Below are 14,396 nucleotides of genomic sequence, written 5' to 3' on the forward strand. Positions count from 1 at the left end.
AGGTCCCAGGTTTAGTCTCACTAGGTTGACCCCCTATATAGACTTTTTCTCCTGATTTGTTAATTTTTTTCTCCTTAGTTCATGGATATGCCCCTAGCTATTGGCTTCATTATGCTCACTTACTAACTTTACTCTTTATTTTGCTTCTGTTGCAGATGTTCAGCTCCTCTTCATCAGACAAGTCAGTAAGCAAGTGTACTCCCTAGGAGTTCTTAGAAAGGGTGAAAAGGATTCTCCCTCGCTTCGCTTTATATTTGTTCAGTGAGGAAGACTTCTTGAAAAGGTATAGCCCAATGGCGAGAGTAAAACAAACAACTCGACAATCTTCTGAAGATGATCCTCATATTGCCAAACACATCACTCAGGGCTCTTCTTAGATCTCTTCTCAACACAGTACGCCCTGTGGCTTTCAAGGCACTTCTCAGCGAAGTCATTCTTCTCAGCGGAATATGTCTAGTAAGCGAGACCCATTCCAACACCCTTTGCATCGAGATACCAGTCGGGTTCCCCATAACTCTTCTTCTTAGAGAGAACATATCGAGGGCTCTCATCGCCATGCTACTCATCCTTAGGAGCGTTCTATTCACAGGTTCTAGCCTAAGGTGGTTCGCCCTCCTTCCAAGAGTAATATAGTCTCGCCAACTGCGCAGCAGAAGAAGAGATGACAAAAGGAGTTCCATTCATCAGATTTCGGGGCCACCTTGGCCAGTGAGATCATATGGCAACCGGTTGAGAAGCCTCGCCCTGCTGATTATGAGGTTGTGTGGTTCAAGGGGGCTGCCTCTAACATGACTGAAGAGAAGGTAAAGAACTTAAGGAAGACATTTTACCTCTTTGGTGTGTCTATTACTATCCCTAGTCCAGATGACAGAGTTGAGGACCCCCCTCTGGGTACGTGCGCTTGGACACGTTCTGCCATCAAGTCTAGCGCCCTACTTCCTCTTCATCCATACTTCTATAGCATTGCAGACTATTTTGGCATTAGTCCTTCTCAACTGGCTCCTAATGTGATCTTGATATTATCTGCATTGCACATTATCTATCACCACAGAAAATGGGCTACTTCAGTGCCTCATGAGGTCCACTACTTGTTTGACCTGAAGACGAACCCTTCTCAATGCAACTCAAGGTATTTCCACTTCCACCATTATATGAGCGAGGGTACCAACACCTTCTTTGAAGAGATCTCTGGAAATAGCAAGGCATTTAGATATGTCGACAACTATTTCTTTACTAAGGATGCAGAGGCCAACTACTCCAAGTTTAAGCACGTTGGGCCTTTTTATAGACCGCTCCCGACCCAGGCTATGACTGTTACGGCCAAGGCATTGATTGCCATGACCCCTAGAAGAATTTGAAGACCCTCATTACTTCAGAGAACCTTAGGAAGGTGGGGTTGTTTCCTCCTACTATAGCCGATGTTCTGGATGACGATGGTCCTGAGCCCGTGACCTCCATAGACTCCCCAAGACCCATTCATGTGAGGAGGTACCTCTTCGCCTGTGCTAGCTGGACAGGAGGGTGATGAGATGGGTGCATCTGTCGCGTACTCATCGCTTGTTTCAGACGACTTTGATGAGACTACATTCGAACCTGAATCTCATTTAGAAGGTTCGACACTTTATCACTGTTACACTATGATTCATATGTGCTTAATATCCTTCTAACATTTGATCTTCTTTTGCAAGCTCAGACATGTTTGGCTTTGTTCTTACCCAGCAGAATTTGACTCTCACTAAGGCCAGTCCTTCTATTCAAGTGGCAAAAAGGGTCAGGATTGAGGCTGAGTCGGTAATGGAGGTTCCTCACGAGGTGTCTCCTCTGACTCCTTTGGCATCTAGTCTTGTCGCAGAGGTAGAGCCATCTCTGTCTACACCAGTTCCTCCCATTTTCACTGATGTGGGTGCTTCATGTTATGTGCGTGCTCCCTTATTTGAGCCACACTAGTCTGCTATACGGAACTTAGGTGCCCTCATGGACCGAGTGTCTCATCTGGAGCAGACGACCAAGACTTTTAATGGGATTAAGAATAAGGACTTGAGCACCATTCTAACAAAGTCACTCCTAGACATTCAAAGTGTGAGTCCTTTACAGTTCTCTTCTTGTCTCGTTAGCTTATGTGTTGGCGTTCATCTAACACTTATATGTTTTTTGTAGGCACTGATGCTAGTCTCTCATGTCCGTGACAGGTCTTTGGAATATACCTCTACGCTCTCCAACCTTCGTTCTGAGCTCAAAGATGTCCTCCAAGAGGTGGTATACTTTAGGCGCATTCTCGGCTCTAGGGATGCTAACACTGCTTCGAAGGATGAAGAGATTAACACCCTCCGTAGTACCGTTGTGCTCAAACAGCAGAAAGTTACCGAGTTGACTCTTAGGATAATCCAGATGGAGGGGAAACTTGTCGATCAACTGCAACAGTCTGACGCTGAGAATGAGAAGCTGATTGATGACATGGACCAATCGCAGAAGGATGTTCTTGTCGAGAAGGAGCAAGAGGTCAAAGCTGTCTGATACAAGGCTCGAGAGGAGTATTCAGAGACAACTTTCTCTTGCTTCTACTTGATCTGGAAGTCCAACAAAGATTTGAACTTGGATTTCCTTCTCGAGAAGACGCGGGCAAATGATCTTAGGATGTGTCTGGCTCGTGAGGCTGCCGAGGCTCAGGGTGGTCTTTCAGATGATACTACTCGCCCTAGTTAGTCTTCTCTTGGTCTTTTATTCTGTCTTTCCTTTCATGCCATTGGTGGGGCACCTTGTACTTGACAATTTTTACATATGACATTTTATGCCTTTATGCTTTTTTGTTATGAGTACTCAGTGTATTGATTGAATTTTTTTTATTTCCAATGTTTACTAAGTATATAAACTCACAACCCTCATTGGTTCAGGTATCAGTATACTCTGAACACATGCATTTCACGTGTCATACTAACCTTACTCTTTTTACGTTTTCCATGCTAACAACCATGGTAATGTGAGTAGTATGATACTTCACCAAGTACCATGATCAAAACAAGTCAGGTCGACCACCCCATGGGTGATAGGCCGACCATCCTATAGGGTTGATGGATTGGCCGACCACCCTATAAGGGACATGACTAGGAGTCTCCTCATCAATACCTTTTTTGTTTTGTTTTTTGCACTTTCAGAACATATGTTGAACAAATGTCCTAGAAAAACTTGAGCATGCTTAGTACTTAAGGTCATGCCCCCCAAGTGATCACGGGTTTTAACAGCCTTGATCATTTGCTACTTGACCATGCCTTGCTTTGAGCGTTTAGACACATAGTACTATCCTTTTCATCCAATGATGCAAGCAGCAAATGCTTGTCCCTCATTGGTAGTCGGGTGATGGTTTCATACTCAGTAGTAATGATACATATACAAAGATGCAAATTATGTAGCAAGTGTCGATCATGATTTATGTAATCTCTCGTGCACTCGTCATAATGATTGTAGACAGAAGTGTCTAATTTGGACCAACCGGGTCTAGATGGGCTAATCGAGCCTGTAACGAGTTTTAGATCAAATTATCGATTGGTCTCTCAAGGACTGGATTCGATTATGATCCAATGATGGTGACTGGTCTTCGGACCATTCTCTTTTTTTATCGTATGGGTCGATAGGTTCCTCAAGAACCAGGATCGACCGTGATCAAATAATGGCGACTGGTCATCGAACCAGTCTCTTTTGTTGATCTTATGGATAGATAGGTTCCTCAAGAACTAGGATCAAACGTGATCAAGAAATTTAGTGACAAGGTCCTAGGACCTGTCTCTTGTTTGGATCATATGGTTCGATAGGCTCCTCAAGAACCAAGATCGAACATCATCCATAATTTGGCAACAAGGTCCTAGGACCTATCTCTCGTTTGGATCGTATGGGTTAATAGGTACCTCAAGAACCAAGAACGAACATGATCCATAATTTGGCGACAAGGTCCTAGGACCTGTCTCTTGTTTGGATCGTATAGGTCGATAGGTTCCTCAAGAACCAAGATCGAATATGATCCATAATTTGGGGACAAGGTTTTAGGACCTGTCTCTCATTTTGATCGTATGGGTCCATAGGTTCCTCAAGAACCAAGATCGAACATGATCCATAATTTGGCGACAAGGTCCTAGGACTTGTCTCTTGTTTGGATCGTATGGGTCGATAGGTTCCTCAAGAACCAAGATCGAACATGATCCATAATTTGGCAACAAGGTCCTAAGACTTGTCTCTCATTTGGATCGCCTAGGTTGATAGGTTCCTCAAGAATTAAGATCGAACATGATCCATAATTTGGCAACAAGGTCCTAGGACCTGTCTCTCATTTGGATCGTATAGGTTGATAGGTTCCTCAAAGAACCAAGATTGAACATGATCCATATTCTGGTGACTAGGTCCTCGGACCTGTTCCTTATTGAATGTAATTTAAAGAATTAAGAGAAACTTAAGAAATTAAATTCATTCATTGAAGCACAAAAACTGTTACTTAAAAAATACTACACTTGCAAATTAAAACTTGTGTCGTTGCTTGACAACTTCACTGATAGTACCGGCAGAGGTGTTCACCATTCCAGTAGTTTTTTATTAGGTCTCCATTCAGTAGAGCTATCTTGTACATCCCTGGTCGGATCACCTCCTCCACAAGGTATGGCCCTTCCCAATTAGGTCCTAGTATTCCTACTATAGTGGCCTTAGTGTTTAGGAACACTCTCTTGAGTACTAAGTCTCCAAATTGGAATTTTTGATCTTTCACTCTGGAGTTGAAGTAACTGGCCACTTTTTGTTGATGTGCTACTACTCTGAGACTTGCCTTTTCTCGTCTTTCTTTGATTAAATGGAGCAACTCTTCTATCAGTTGATGGCTCCTCCCCTGATCGTATGTCTCCTGCCTATGCGATGAGGGAGTTAGTTCAACTGACAACATGGTTTCATACCCAAATGCCAAAGAGAATGGCGTATGACCTGTCGCAATTCGTGTCGTCGTTCGATGTGACCATAGGACCTCCGGAAGTAACTCTGGCCAGGCACCTTTGGCTTGTTCAAGGCGTTTCTTCAGAGTGTCTTTGATAGTCTTGTTCACTGCTTCTACTTGACCATTAGCTTGGGGGTGTGCTACCGAGGAAGAGCTCTTTGCGAATCCGTGCCTCGTACAACAAGCGGTGAACATGTCATTGTCAAATTGAGTCCCATTATCTGAGACTATCTTCCTTGGTAGGCCAAATCGACATATGATATTCTTCACCACAAAGTCTAAGACTTTCTTTGAGGTTATGGTGGTGAGTGATTCTGCTTCATTCCACTTGGTGAAGTTCTCCACGGCTACAACAACAAATTGGACTCCTATTCTTCCCGTAGGTAGCTTTCTGATCAGGTCGATCCCCCATACAGCGAAGGGCCAAGGGCTTTGCATTTGGGTTAATTTGTTTGGTGCCACCTAGGGTATCTTGGAGAACATCTGACCATTGTTACATCTTTTGACATACTCCATAGAGTCTTCATTCATCGTCGGCCAAACGTATCCTTGTCTTAGGATTTTCTTAGATAGGCTTTGCCCCCAGCGTGATCTCCACAAAACCCCTCATGTATCTCGATCATTAATAGCTTTGACTGGTCGGGTGTAATGCACCTTAGTAGTGGTAGGGAGTACCCTTATTGGTATAGGACCCTTCGACTATCACATATCGTGGAGCTTGTCTAACCAACTTCCTTGCTTTATTCTGATCACTAGGTACTACTCCTTGGTTGAGATAGTTAATAATAGGGGTCATCCATGTATCTCCTAACTCAATAGGTAGTGCGTCCTGCTCGGTTATGCTTCTTTCCACCAGGTATTCGATTGGAATGACATTCAGGGTGTCTGCATCTTTGGCACTAGCAAGCTTGGCTAAGGCATCAACATTGGCATTCTGTTCTCTTGGGACTTATATAATTGATTATGTTTTGAACTACACCAACAAGTCCTTCAGCTTGTTCAGGTACTGCACCATCCTAAGTCCCTTGGCTTGATACTCCCCCAGTACTTGGTACACCACTAGTTGGGAATTGTTGAATATCTCCAGGGACTGTGCATGCACATCCTGAGACAAGCGTAATCCTGCTAATAATGCCTCCTACTCAGCCTCGTTGTTTGAAGCGTTGAATCCAAATTTGAGAGTGCAATGGATTCGGTGATTCTCTGGAGTGATCAGTATGATTCCTGCGCCTGAGTTGTGTTCATTGGATGCTCCATCAACATATAGCTTCCATACAGGAGTATATCCTTCCTTCTCGGTATCTCTATTCTCCGATTGGTAGGAAGGGTCTTCAAGGTTGGTGCCTTCGACTATGAAGTCTTCCAATTCTTGTCCTTTTATCATCGTCCTCGAATGATAAGTGATATCAACCTGTCCTAGTTCCACTACCCACTTGAGTAATCATCCCGAGGCCTCTGGTTTTTGAAGAACTTGTCTCAGCGATTGATCGGTCAGGACTCGGATCGAGTGAGCTTGGAAATATGGACGCAGCTTTCGAGAGGCAATTACTAAATAGTAGGATTGCTTTTCAAGAGGGGGATAACTAGACTCTGCACCTACAATCCTTTTACTGATATAGTACACAGGGTGTTGTACCCTGTTCTCTTCTTTTACCAAAGCAGCGCTGATTCCATGCTTGGTTATTGCCAAATAAATGAATAGTACTTCACCATATATTGGCTTTGCTAGGATGGGAGGTTGAGGGAGATACTCCTTTAAGTCTTGGAAGGCTTCTTCACATTCCTCGGTCCATTGGATCTTATTGCTGCCTCTCAGTAAGTTAAAGAAAGGAACACACTTATCCGTAGACTTTGATATGAACCTATTGAGGACAGCTACTCTCCTGGTTAAGCTTTGAAATTCTTTGATTGTGGTAGGTGACTTCATGTCGATCAATGCTTTCATCTTCTTGGGGTTAGCCTCGATTCCACATGAATTGACTATGTATCCGGGAAACTTACCAGAACCAACTCCAAACGAGCACTTGAGAGAGTTTAACTTAATGCTATACTTTCTAAGCATTACAAAGCACTCCTCCAAGTCTCAAACATGCCCCCACCTTCTTTGGACCTTACCAACATGTCATCGACATATACCTCCATATTTTTGCCGATTAAGTCTTGGAACATGCCATTCACTAAATGCTGGTAGGTGGCTCTTGCGTTCTTCAAGCAGAATGGCATCACCTTATAACAGTACAATCCCTTGTCTGTCTGGAAGCTGGTATGTTCATCATCGGGAGGGTTCATACTTATTTGATTATACCCAGAATACGCGTCCATGAATTAGAGTATTTCATGTCCTGCTATTGCATCGACCAGTTGGTCTATTTTGGGAAGCAGTCTTTGAGGCATGCCTTATTCAGATATGTGAAGTCCACACATGTTCTTTACTTCCCGTTTGGCTTTGGGACCAGTACAGGGTTCGATACCCAATCTGGGCAGTAGGCCTTCCTTATAGAACCGTTTTCCTTGAGACGCTCGACCTCTTCCTTCAGGGCTTGAGATTGGTCTTTGTCAAGCAGTCTCCTCTTTTGTTGCACTGGTGGGTAGTTCTTGTCCATATTGAGGACATGGCTTATCATGGATGGAGAAATTCCAACCATGTCCTTATGTGACCAGGCAAAGACATCCTGGTTCTTTTTCAAAAATTCTACCAATCGTGCCTTAATTTCCACCTTTAGCTCATACCTAACTTTAATTACTCAAGTCGGCTCCTCCTCATCTAGTAGGAATTCATCAAGATCTTTGACTGGTCCTACCCCCATGACGTCATCCCCAAAGAGAGGATCGATGTCGTTTCCCTCGCTTCGGGAAACTTGCTATAATAACAAATCTTCGTTAAAAGGAGCCATCGGCTCCAGTAGAGGGTTTCTTTCAACGTTAATTTCCATGTTGACAACCTCATCGGTTCCTTCCTTCTCTTCGCAGCAGGTTACTACCATGTTGTTTACGCATGGTCCTTTCTTTGCCTTGACCACTAACGCATTATAGCATTCTCGTGCCTCCCTTTGGTTACCCTGTACGCATCATTGCCCTGCGCTTGTGGGGAACTTCAAAGATTGATGCAAGATAGATATTGTTGCGTGTAAGCCATCAGGATGGGTCTCCCGAGCACTACATTGTAAGCCGATGAGAAATCTACCACCAGGAATTCTGTCATCACAGTCTCGTGCCTGGGGGCATCCCCCACCGTGACCAGTAGTTTGATAGTTCCTGCTAGTGCTAGGCATTCTCCTGTGAACCCTTATATCACTTGGGAGCACGGTGTTAGGTCCTTGACCGTGAGCTTCATCTTCTCGAGGGATGATTTGTAGATGATATCTACTGAGCTTCCCATATCCACCAAGCATCTCTTCACTCGAGCATTTGTGATTTGAATGGTAAGGAACAGAGGGTCATTGTGGGGGTACCTCACGTGCATGGCGTCATCCTCTATAAAAGTGATAGTTTCACTTTCATACTTTGGATTTTTTGGAGAGTGCTCCTTGACTGCCATGCACTGGGAAGACTCCCCTACCTCATGTCTGAGGATCCTTGCATATCGCTCACGAGCATTGTTACTGTTACCTACTATGTGGGGCCCCCCTCATATGGTATCCAGTGTGAAGTCTACGGCCACTAGATCCAGTGGTGGACTCCTTTGCTTTCAAAATTTTGGGATCCTGCTCGGGGTTTCAGTCTTGACTCGGTACCTCGAGAGTTTATTGTTCGGAGAAGAAAGTCTATCTCATCCTTCAATTGTTTGCACTCGTTTGTGTCGTTCCCATAATCATTATGGAAACGACAATACTTATTTCTGTCCTTTTGAATGTAGGATGGTGGCTTTTGGTATGGTACCTCCTGGTATGTTTCCAAGTAAATCTCAGCCCTTGATGTAGTCAGGACGGTATAATTAGTGAACCTGGGCTGGTAGGGTTGATGCTTAGGCTATTTGTCGGCGGGTGCTAACTTAGCTTTCTTCTCTCCACCTTGGTGGCATCTGAGGTATTCCTCTTCTTACCGTTGCCCCCACTGTTGCCCAGAGGGTTTGCGCCATTCTTATTTGCCTTGACAGTGGTCGGATGGTTTATGCCTTTTTCTTCCTTCATGATAGCTTCATGTATTTGTCAGCTCAGTCCAAGAACTCTTGCAAGGTGTTGATGGGGTTCCTGTGTATGCTATCCCACAAGGGACTACGATAAATTATTCCCTCCGAGATGGCAACAAAATTCCCTTTGTCTCCTACTGTGGACGCTCAGTTTGTGTCTCTCATGAATCTTTAAATGTAGTCTTTGAGGGATTCATCTTTCCCTTTCTTGATGTCAGCTAGCTAATTGGCATGAACTGGTTGAATCTGTCCAGCACTGAAGTCCTTGTAAAATTCTTTCCTGAACTACTCCTAGGAAGTGATGAATCGAGGTTTGAATTTCCAATACCATTCCGGGGCTAAGTTAGAGAAAGTGGTAGGGAATACCCTGCACCTATTATCATGCTCCACACCGAGTAACTCCATTTGATCCTCAAACTTCCCAATATGTCGTACTGGGTCCTCATTCCCAGTGTATGTTGGGAATTTCAGGGTCTTGTATTTCTGTGGTGTTTGAGCAGCTTGGATATTAGCACTGAAGGGACTCCCACTTCTATGTGTCAACTCGATATTGGAAGGTTTCTTTGTTAGACCCTAGACAACCATGATGAGTGCATCTATTTGAGCATGCAGTGCTGGTGGGATTGCTGCTCCAGGTGCGGTAGATGCCCCTGGTACCCCCTCCTGAGCGTTGGTCCTTCTATTGATGACCTCCCTCAGATCCTGAGGTTGTGCATCTTTCCCGAGCCTATCGAACACAATATTGGTATTGTTCATCGGTTCCTTTCCCTTGCGAGACTGAGGGTGTAGTGGTGGCAGGTTTGCCTTGCCCTTATCAGTATGATCCTGCCCTCGAGCCTCTCCTCCTACATGACTTTGAGATTTTGAGTGGCCATTTCCATTTCTATCATGCCTCTTAGATGTTTGACCCTCATCTCTTGCATTGTTTCATCTATCCCCCTGGGAGGGGGCCTTCGGGTTGGTAACACTCCTACTCTGAGATGAAGTGTTATTCTTCTTAGTCATGGAGGAGGCAGTTTTGGACAGTGCCTCTTCATCCAGTCTCTGGGAAAGTGGCTCTGAGAGCATCCATGGGGTTCGACTCCTCCCCTAGGACTCTTTGTTTCTGCTATCTCGCATTCCTACTGCTTTGTCCTGAGCCTCATTCACCGCCTGAGCAACAGCTTCAGCGTTAGCTCGGGCTAACTGAGTAGCCGCCTCTATGGCCACAGCAGCCTCCTGGTGTCTCCGGTCAGCAACCTGCTCCCTCTAGATCATCCTCTGGACATGCTCATGTATCTCATGTCATTGTCGTTCCATATTCGCCCTCTAGAGGGAAATTTTTGCAGCAAAGGCCTCCTGCCTCGCCAGAAATTGCGCCATCTACTCCTGGTGAGCATCTTGTGGATCTTCTGCATCAGGTTAGTCTCCAACCTCCACCTAAGGTTCGTTAACGGGATCGATGGGATCCTGAGTGTTTGAATCCCTGGGAGTCATCTTCTTTGTCTAACTGGGTTTTGGAGGCATCGTAAAACTGATGAAAGTGTGTTTCTTGATTTCGTACTCTTAATGAAAGCACCAAAATGTTGACCTGTGAAATTGGCCAACAGTCGTATGTATAGTATACGACACCTTTTGAACGAAATAAATATAATAAACGACAGAGTATGAATATCTTAAACAAACACACAAAAATTTTGTAGTGGTTCAGCACTGTTCTAATGAACAGTAATAACCTAATCCACTTGGCTTTTAGTATTGAATCACTTGACAATTACACTAATGAACAAAAGTATTCACTCGTTTCTAATTTGCCCAGAAATTCTCTCCAAATTTTCTTCAGGTCTCAAAAATTCCAGAAAAAGCGTTTCCTTGAAATGAAGCCCTGGGTCCTTTATTTATAGTACCCAGGGGTTGTTACATGATCAGTAATACTGGGATCGTGGTTTGGTACATGATTATCAAGTAGTGGAGATAGGTGTCCACCTCCTCTTGATTATGAGATCATGGGTTTCTCGTTGTTTCTCTAGATCGTGGTAGATAATGCACGGTTGAAACCTCTTGGAAAATGTCAAGTCTTGGTTGGTCTATGAGACCTAGGTGCTGGGTGTGGCGTGCTGCCCCTTTGGCACACCCACATGGGGCCATTTTGTAATGAGCATGCCTTGGTGCTTGATCATTAGTCAAGTCTTGCACCAAGCAACCTCATGGGATAGGGTAGTGGCAGTTTTGTAATATTGCATATGTCTCCCAGACAAAAATCATATATGTTCCTGGGAAGACTTTATTTCCCTAGAAGGCTCCTTAGGGGGAGGTGACCTGGTGACTTAGGGAAGCACCATGGCCATCAGCAGATAGGGGCCAAAGCTGTGTACTCCCTTGCCCTATCAAGGCTATATATTAATGAAATAACATTTATCCATACTTGCCCCTGTGTGCTTCCTTGTTGCTTATGTGTTACTTGTTTGTTACCTTCGTTGGGCCATTGTGTGCCACTTGCCTTGTTGTGTGCTTTGTGTTGTGTGGACGTTCCTAGGAATGACTTGCTGTGTGCTTGCTCATACTTCATTATCGCCCGTTGCATGTCCGAGATGTGTATGTGGCTAACCGCTGAGTTTGTTTGCCTGTATGTGTGTGTTGTAGGCTGACTTGCTAGCTTGAAGAGTCTGCAAGTGCCGCACGTTTCGTCTAGTTGGAATACCCAAATAACCGGCCCGTGACAGTTTGTATCAGAGCCAAGTTAGAAAGCGCTTGGCAAAAACACACTATGGTGAGCAAAACTCAGAGGATCGAAGCTCTTGAGACGCGAGTAGGGGAACTAGATGGCCTGGACGAGAGGGTCAGGGATCTTTCCTCTGCAAGTCAGGACTCGGGTTCGTCTGATGCAAACAATCGCATAGCTGCGTTGGAGAAGGAGAATGATGTTCTTCTATCCAGAATTATCGTGTTGGAGAAAAGAAACACTCCAACAAGTACTTATGTTTCCCCTCGGTGGGAAGAGCGCATCGCGGCAGTCGGTGTACTCAGAGAAGAAATGGCTGAGCTGTCTGCCAAGGTAAACCTGACCATGCGAGTGGTTGGGAATGCCCCTGCAACATGGCCGATAGGTATGGAATATGGCCGAGCCAAAGTACCCGAGCCGAGGCCCTATAATGGGGCCAGAGACGCAAAGGATTTGGAGAATTTCCTCTTTGACATGGAACATTACTTTAGAGTCGTACGGGCCGATTCGGAAGATGGAAAGGTCGCCATGGCTACCATGTATTTGTCGGGGGATGCCAAGGTGTGGTGGAGGACCAAGTATGATGATATAGAGAATGGCAGGTGTACCATCACTTCTTGGGCGGACCTGAAGAGGGAATTAAAGACGCAGTTTCTGCCAGAAAATGTGGCTTACATAGCTCGTCGCCAGTTACGAGAGCTTAAACAAGTCGGGACAGTCCGAGAGTATGTAAAGAGATTTTCGGGACTGATGCTCGATATTAAAGACATGTCCGAAGTGGACAGGATCTTCTGCTTCCTCGAGGGATTGAAATCGTGGGCCAAGCAAGAACTTCAAAGACAGCGGGTGACCGATCTGGCCACCGCTCAAGCTGCTGCCGAATGCTTAACAGACTACACTCCGGAGAGTAGCCTGCCGAAAAGGGCTACCCCTCCAGCCAGCTCAAGTAGCGCCGGGAGTAAGAAGTCTGGGAAGTCCTGGCAGGGTAAGAGTGGGGGAGAGAAGAGGACAGCTGAGTCCAATTCTTCTAGTGGGACAGATGCTGCTGTAGGGAAGAAGCCGCTAGCTTGTTGGATTTGCAAAGGCCCACACAAGTTGGCAGTTTTCCAATTCCGGGGCAAGCTGAATGCCCTCATCGGACAAGAACAACAGGGTGAAGGAGAAGAGGAAGAAGAAGAGTACACGCACATGGGCGCTGTCCGCCTGTTGAACGCTCTCAAGAAGCATGGCGAGAAAGGGAAGAAGACCCTGGGGAAAGGGCTAATGTTCGTGGATGCCGCTATCAATGGCAAGCCTGCCAAAAGCGTGATGATTGATACTGGTGCCACCCACAACTTCATCTCTGAACTCGAAGCAAAGCGACTGGGACTAAAGCTGGAGAAAGATGCAGGCCGCATGAAGGCGGTCAACTCCAAAGCCTTGGCCACAACTGGCGTGGCTAAAGGGGTAAAAGTGAAGATCGACACGTGGGAAGGGCAGACTGATTTGGTGGTCGTCCATATGGCATAACTTAGGGCATAATATTACTTTACATATACATAACTTAGGGCATAATTAATTTGATGCACTAACATTATTCAACTCATTTAAAAGACATTTCTTATTTCAGTACTACAAATATAGGTTTTCTCTGCGTTTTTTTTCGACCTTAAAGAAAAAGCGCAGAGAAAAGGATTGAATGAGTCTAAAATATTACATTTAATACCCACGCCCTATTTTATTGCGGTTTTAACAAAAAAAATGCAGTGTAAAGTTTGAAGGTTGGGGGAGGCAGGGACACTTTGCTCCACTGTTTTGGCTATATAACCGTGAAGAAAAATCCTGTCCCCTCCAAAAACTACCCGAGACCCTAACTTCCCCTCACTTCCCTCATTTGACACAGAGAGAAAATGAAGCAGCGGCTCCACCATCGTCCCCAACCACGGGTAACCCCATTTTCACCATTTTTTTTTTAATTTTCTTGCATATTAAAGCTTCAAATCATGTAAATATACCTAATATTGATTTATTTTGAAGTTTTATGGAAAAAATGAAGAAATATTGAGTGAGTTTAATGGGGTTTCAATGTATGTTTATAGGGTGATTTTCAAGTTTTTTTCTAACATTTTTTAAAGTTTATATAGGATTAGAAGACACTATCATTGTTCAACACATGAATTGATCACTAAAACTTGATTTTTTTAATATATATTTCAGTTTTGGGGTATTTTTTTTATATTATCTACCTAATATATTGAGTTTTTAATAGAGTTAATATTAATTATGTTAAATATTTAGAATGTATTGTATTTTACATAATTTTTATATTATAATAATGTTATTTACATAATTTGTTATATTATAATATTATTTCTTACATAATTTTTTATATTATTTACGTAATGAATTTTTTTTAAAGTTATTATTTTTGTTGATTATATTATTTTAGGATCAATTCAATGACCATATATTTACTAATGTTTAAACTTTTATTGTAGGAAATATTTGTTTGAATTTGAGGTGTGTTGAAATTGTTGAAGATTAATATTTAAGGTGAGTAATAATTACTAATTAATTTTTTTTTTTTTTTTTATATTTACAATCTATTGTTAGAGGAGTTT

This window comes from Humulus lupulus, chromosome 6, assembly GCF_963169125.1.
Source record: "Humulus lupulus chromosome 6, drHumLupu1.1, whole genome shotgun sequence".
Taxonomy (NCBI): Eukaryota; Viridiplantae; Streptophyta; class Magnoliopsida; order Rosales; family Cannabaceae; genus Humulus; species Humulus lupulus.